This window comes from Aegilops tauschii, chromosome 7, assembly GCF_002575655.3.
Source record: "Aegilops tauschii subsp. strangulata cultivar AL8/78 chromosome 7, Aet v6.0, whole genome shotgun sequence".
NCBI classification, from domain to species: Eukaryota; Viridiplantae; Streptophyta; class Magnoliopsida; order Poales; family Poaceae; genus Aegilops; species Aegilops tauschii.
Genome location: NC_053041.3, coordinates 272,179,085 through 272,185,580, shown reverse-complemented (window position 1 = coordinate 272,185,580; position 6,496 = coordinate 272,179,085).

The window sequence follows — 6,496 nt, the reverse complement described above, 5'->3', positions numbered from 1 at the left end:
GGCTCAGATGTCATTTTGAACATGAGCTGGTTATCGACCCATCAAATTGCCGTCGATTTTACCCCTAAGTCTATTCGACTTATCCATTCTAAATCAGACCGTTGGCTTCCGATCCCTTGATTTGGAAATGATAATTTATTTGCATTTGATCTTTGAATTAGTCCGTTGTTTCTATAATCCGATGCCCTTTCGTTCCTTCTTCCTCTGGCAGAGTACCGATACTCACATCAGCTTCGTTGTAGACCACCAGACGTCTTGTTGGATTATTATCCGACAGTGTCCTTCATATTGAATAACCTTGTGAGCCTTTCCATGGGTATATAATGCCTTTGGTAAATTGTATCCTCTGCTTTGTGAACCATGCTCTACTTTAGAGCTTGTGTTGTTTACTCCTGAAGTTTGTGGTATATGTTCCTAAGAGGCCCAGATGGGTTGAACCTATACCTTCCCTAAAACCGTATGAACCCGAAAGTTTTCACGAGTAATACACTTCTGGTATTTTGCCAGATAAAAATTTCAACAGTACAACTTCTTCGAAATTGAGAAGTGAATGAAAGGTTATGCATTGGAGAAGTGGGAGTCGACCTTGAACTTTGTGTTCATGCCCATGGACCCGATGTGGAACTTATCATGGAAGCTTCTTGCAAAATATTTAATGATTTGGGTAATTCTTTCGGTGTCATTAAAATCGATCCCTTGCAGCTATGGTTCCGACCATATTGTTCTTCTTCGATCCCATTTCTCGGCCAAGTTTAAGCATTTGTCTTCTGCGGATCAATACCCCAGTCCAACCTTTACTTTGATTTACCGTCGAGTTTTACACTCTGGTATCTCGAGATTATCGTGGAACTGCATAACTTCTTATGGTTTCTTCATGAACTGTTATTTCTCACCGATTCCAATTTTCCTGGGTTCTGGGTTGTCGTCAACCGAGAACACCAAATAGTGAATCGAGTCCGCACTCCGATTCAATAACTCTAAGTAATTTTTGTTGCTTACGAGTTTAATAATCCTTCAATTCATCCCAAGCCTGATCGGCTATGTCATTATCGTGCTAAATTTTAACTGTGCTACCTGGCCCTTCTCCCCGTAGCTAAATTTTCGATGATGAGCTAAGCTTACGTCCATCTTCCTCGTCATATCATTTCTCCTTGAACAACAAATTTGATTTAGAGTTTGTGTCCTACCCATGGTTCCAATAACCTTTCGCTTCATCATTCCTTTGACTTGATGTCATCACCGATCGATTACATCTTCATGAAATCTCTTAACAAATGTGTCATGATCATCATCAGCATTCTAAGCTCTTCCAGGGTATCAATTGAATTCATGATGAGAAATACCATCCTTTACCTCGATGATTTGTATTATCATCGACCACTTTATTGCCTTCCGTTCAACACAAACTTGTCCGTGTTTTGTGTTATACCTTGAGCTCTTCGCTATCTAGCTCATCCTCTCCTTGGTTTACTGATGAACTCTTGTTTCGGAACTCGCCTCCATAGTCTTATTTTCCGAGAATCTTGCTATGTCATCTCGTCAATTTGTGTTGCACCTTTTATTCTCAAGCATCCTGAGTCTGAGGTATCCTGACCCCAATCAGATCTGAAACTCGGTCAGATATGATGGTTGGAACATTTTCCAAGAGTCATAACATTGGTCCTTATATGACCCGGTAAGGTGATGTCATACCTAGCACACCTGGTCGGAGGACCTATTGTTGTAATATCCTTTTTAGCAAGTTTAGCCATTCTTCCAAGAGGAAATTGTAAGAATTATTCTATAAGTTATCTCTGATGAATCCTTCCTGTATCCAAAGTCTAACCTTTGCTTGAAGACCATGTCAATGCTATCTCGAAGCATGTATGTGGTAATCCGATTTTCAATAAGAGCATTTGAAGCACAATGCTAAATTTTCTTTAGCATTTATCCTAACACCATTGTATGGGTAATATCATGAGATTCCTCCCCCTTACCTAAATGATTTTCTACTTTCTATCCTGTCATGGATATCATGCTCCGCTTGTCCTTGGGAAGGATATATCCCTGAAATATGTGTGTATACACATTTTCCTTCCCATTGTTCTGTTTAAACCCGATAATCACTTTTCCTTTCCATTGGTTTGATTAAACCTTATTGTGATCTATATTACATAAGCAGTAATATTTCCCTGCTTATGTAGACACCTCGTTGTACCACTCTGTTAGTAAGACCCTGTTACTTTTGTTGATGACATTACGGTAACCACCGATGGACGAGAACTTTGCCTATTGGTCCGCCTCGTTCAATGAGCAGGAAAATGGTTCTCTTCGTCCCTCGCCCTTGGTACCGATGTTGTTGCCGACATAACCGGCAGACTATCCTCTGACATGCCTTGCTTACATGATCGTGCAAGATGTCACCGCCCTCCCTACTTTTAACCCACATGGTGGGCCCATAACCCACAGTTCCGCAGGATCGAAACCTGACTCTCCCGTACACCTTGTTGACAAAGTTATCCCTTGCTCTTGGTTTCATAGGTAATTCGCGAGCCACCTTCCTAGTGATCTATTCTGGTATCAGACGCAATACTTATTCTCGTTGCTCTGAACCCCTTTTCACACTCCGTTTCCGGCAACGAGCGATTGCATGCCCGCTCGGAACTTCTCATGCGACCTTCATACTTTGCTCTCGATATGTTATTAAGTTTCAATTTGAGAGTTACTTTCCGCCACCTCCCCCGATGTTATCTACCAGATAGACAACCTTGCAGAGGTCCGTTCTCCTGGATACCCCCCCTATTCTTTCGTCAGTACGATGGAGTTCCCGAAGAAAGGACGACAACTTCATCATGATGACCTGAAGCAGAGGACAGAAGACATCAATGTAATGGATCGACCTCTTCGAGAAGAGCAACTATGACCGAGAAGAATCATTAGAATTTCGTAACCTGATCCCTTGCCCCTTATAACCGCTCCTAAATCTCGGGACGAGATTTCTTGTAGTGGAGGAGAATTGTGACGCCCGGATAATTAAGCTACAGTAAAACTCTACTAATGATGCCAAGTCACCTCCGTTACTGATGCTAATCTCTCGTTAGTTCAAAACCGGTTCAAAATTCAAATTCAAAATATGGCAAACAACAAAAGTTTTCAAACATTAAAACAAAAATGTTCGGTTAGTGCCAAATATTACATAGGTAATTGTTGTGAAGAAGACACATGTTTAGAAAGTGCTAAAGTGTTCTAAAGTAATTAAAACAGTAAAGGGAAAATTAAATAAAAGAAAAGGAAATACAAAACAGAAGAACAACAAAATAAACAAAGACCCCCCCCCCGCTGGGCCTCGGCCCAGCTGGCCACTCGGCAAGCCAGGCCGGCCCAGCCGGTGCCCCCATAACCCTCCACTCCCCCCGTGACCTAGATCGACCCACCCCACTCGTTCCCACTCACTCCCCCCACGTCGCTCTCTCCCCCTGCCCGATGCAGATCTGGATAGGGGGGGTGGGGGACGAACTGCACCGCCGCCGCCGGTTCTGGTCGCCACCACGCCGGCGCCCCTCACCTGGACCTCGCCGGAGGCCGCCTCACCGTCCTCCTCGACACCGCTGGAGCTGCCCCGCCGTCGTCTCCGCCATCATCGCCGTCGTCTCCGTCCTCCTCCCCAAGCCCCGTTGCCCCGAACCCTACGCCCCCCTGTGAGCCGCCACCCCCCTCTCCACTCTCCTCTGCCTTGTTCCCGCCCGACGCGCGCCCTCCCCTGCTCACCGCACGATGCGCCGTCGCGCGCGCACGCGCCTGCGTCGGCCAAGCCCCGCCTTGCCCCCTCGTCGTGCTCACTCCCGCAGTCGCCCGCGATCAGCTGCTGGCCGCGCGCGCGTCCGTGCCCGTCGGCGCTCACTGCCGTTGGCCGCCGCTCGCTCGCGCGCTCACACCCACCCCCCGCTCCGGCTAGCCGCTACCGCGTTCGCGTCCCCTGCCGCCTCCACCTCTGCTCTCCGCAGCCACGCGGCCCCGCCGACCACCGTTGCCCCGGCGCGCCTGCCCCGCGCTGCTCCCCCTTGCTGGCCGCCGCCAAGCCCGCCTGTGGCCGCGCCCCGCTGCTCCCGCTGCCGACCAGCGCCCCGCGTCCGTCGCCTCTTCCCCTCGCTCCTCGGCTGTTCGCGCCCCGTGCCCCGTCCCTCTCCCCTGGCCTCTGCAGCATCGCCGGCCGCTTCCGTCCGCCACTGTCGACCGCCGGCGTCGCGCTCCGCCGGGCGGGCCCTGCCTCCGCCAGCTCCTGGCCATGGTCGCCGGCGTCCGCGCCCGAAACCTGCGCCGGCACGGCCTCGCCTCGCTACCAGGGCGGGCGGCGGTTGCGCCCGCGCTCGTAATCCGTGCGCCCGTAAGGCCTCTCTGGGCCAATGACATGTGGGCCCCCCCGAACGATTTTTTATAAAAAAAAGAAAAAATAATAATAAATTTAATTAATTAATTAATTAACTAAATTAATTAAGTTAATTAATCATAATTAGATTAATCTAATCACTAATTAACCTAATTAACTGTTAGTTAATTAATCAGTCAATGACAGGCGGGACCCTCATGTCAGTTTGACCAGTCAACACCTCCGTTGACTGTTGACGTCATGCTGACGTCATGCTAATGCAATAATACTAATTTTGAATTAATTTAATAATAATAAATTAGAAAATGATTTTAAAACTTTAAAAATTAATAGAAAATAAACCGTAGCTCCGATGAAAATACTTTGTACATGAAAGTTGCTCAGAACGACGAGACGAATCCGTATACCTAGCCCGTGCATCCGCCACACATCCCTAGCATAGCGAACACGCAAATTTCCCCCTCCGGTTCATCTGTCCGAAAACGCGAAACACCGGGGGTACTTTCCCGAATGTTTCCCCCCTTCGCCGGTATCACCTACTACCGCGTTAGGGCACACCTAGCACCGTTCATTGTCATGTCATGCATCGTCATGCATATGTTTGCTTTTATATTTATTGTTTCTTCCCCCTCTTCTCTCGCTAGACACCGAGACCGACGCCGCTGCTACCCAGTACGACTACGGTGTTGACGACCCCTCCTTCTCGGTTGAGCTTCCAGGCAAGCCCCCCCTTTGATCACCAGATATCACCTATTCCTTCTCTCTACTACTTGCATTAGAGTAGTGTAGCATGTTATTGCTTTTGGTTAATACTATTTTGCTGCATAGCCTGTCATTGTTGCTATAGTTGTTACCCTTACCTGCAATCCTAAATGCTTAGTATAGGATGCTAGTATTCCATCAATGGCCCTACACTCTTGTCCGTCTGCCATGCTATACTACTGGGCAATGATCACTTCGGGAGATGATCACGGGCATATGCTATATACTTTATACTGTTACATTACTTATGATACTGTTCGGAGATGGGGGCTGAAGGGGCAGGTGGCTCCATCCCGGTAGAGGTGGGCCTGGGTTCCCGACGGCCCCCGACTGTTACTTTGTGGCGGAGCGACAGGGCAGGTTGAGACCACCTAGGAGAGAGGTGGGCCTGGCCCTGGTCGGCGTTCGCGAATACTTCAATTAACACGCTTAACGAAATCTTGGTATTTGATCTGAGTCTGGCCACTGGCCTATATGCACTAACCAACTACGTGGGAACAGTTATGGGCACTCGACGTCGTGGTATCAGCCGAAGCCTTCTTGACGTCAGCGACTGAGCGGTATTAGGATCTTTTATTCCTCGTCTATACTCTGGGACTCTGATCTGTCTTCTATTCGAGTTAAATGATTTTACTAAATCTGACTCTAGGTTCTCGTAATTACTTTCTCCCGGAGAGCCCCTCACTCCAGAGGATTGCTTGGTGCGCCAAAGGATTCCGAAGATACTCTCTGATATTATCCCGAGAACTTGTGTTCATTGCGTTTGCAATTCCCTTCCACCGTCAACTCTGTAGATAACTACATGCACTTGCCATTCTTACATTAGTCCCTAGTTGCTCTTGTTATTACGAGATACCTCAATATACTCGTTGTTGTTCCGAGAATACTTTGTGCCTACTGCCTTGTAGTTCTTTGCCACATGAATACCCCTACGGATAATTCCTCGCACTTACAGAGTATCCGCTCATCCCCAGTTGTTCAGGTGTTTCACGAAAATCTTTAAAATACTATTCGATCCTCCGAAAATCCTTAGCAGCTTATTGCTCTGCAAATACTTGACTGCTTGCATTATGGATGCTTTCCATATGGCTGGCAATATTCATTAGTCTCCTTTGACACCGTCATTTTGATCCTATTGATCCAACATCATTTTTATCCTATTGATTCAGCACGAGTGCGAAGGCACACAACCATCGGTTGATCCTTTTAAATTATCTTTTCGGCTCAGATGTCATTTTGAACATGAGCTGGTTATCGACCCATCAAATTGCCGTCGATTTTACCCCTAAGTCTATTCGACTTATCCATTCTAAATCAGACCGTTGGCTTCCGATCCCTTGATTTGGAAATGATAATTTATTTGTATTT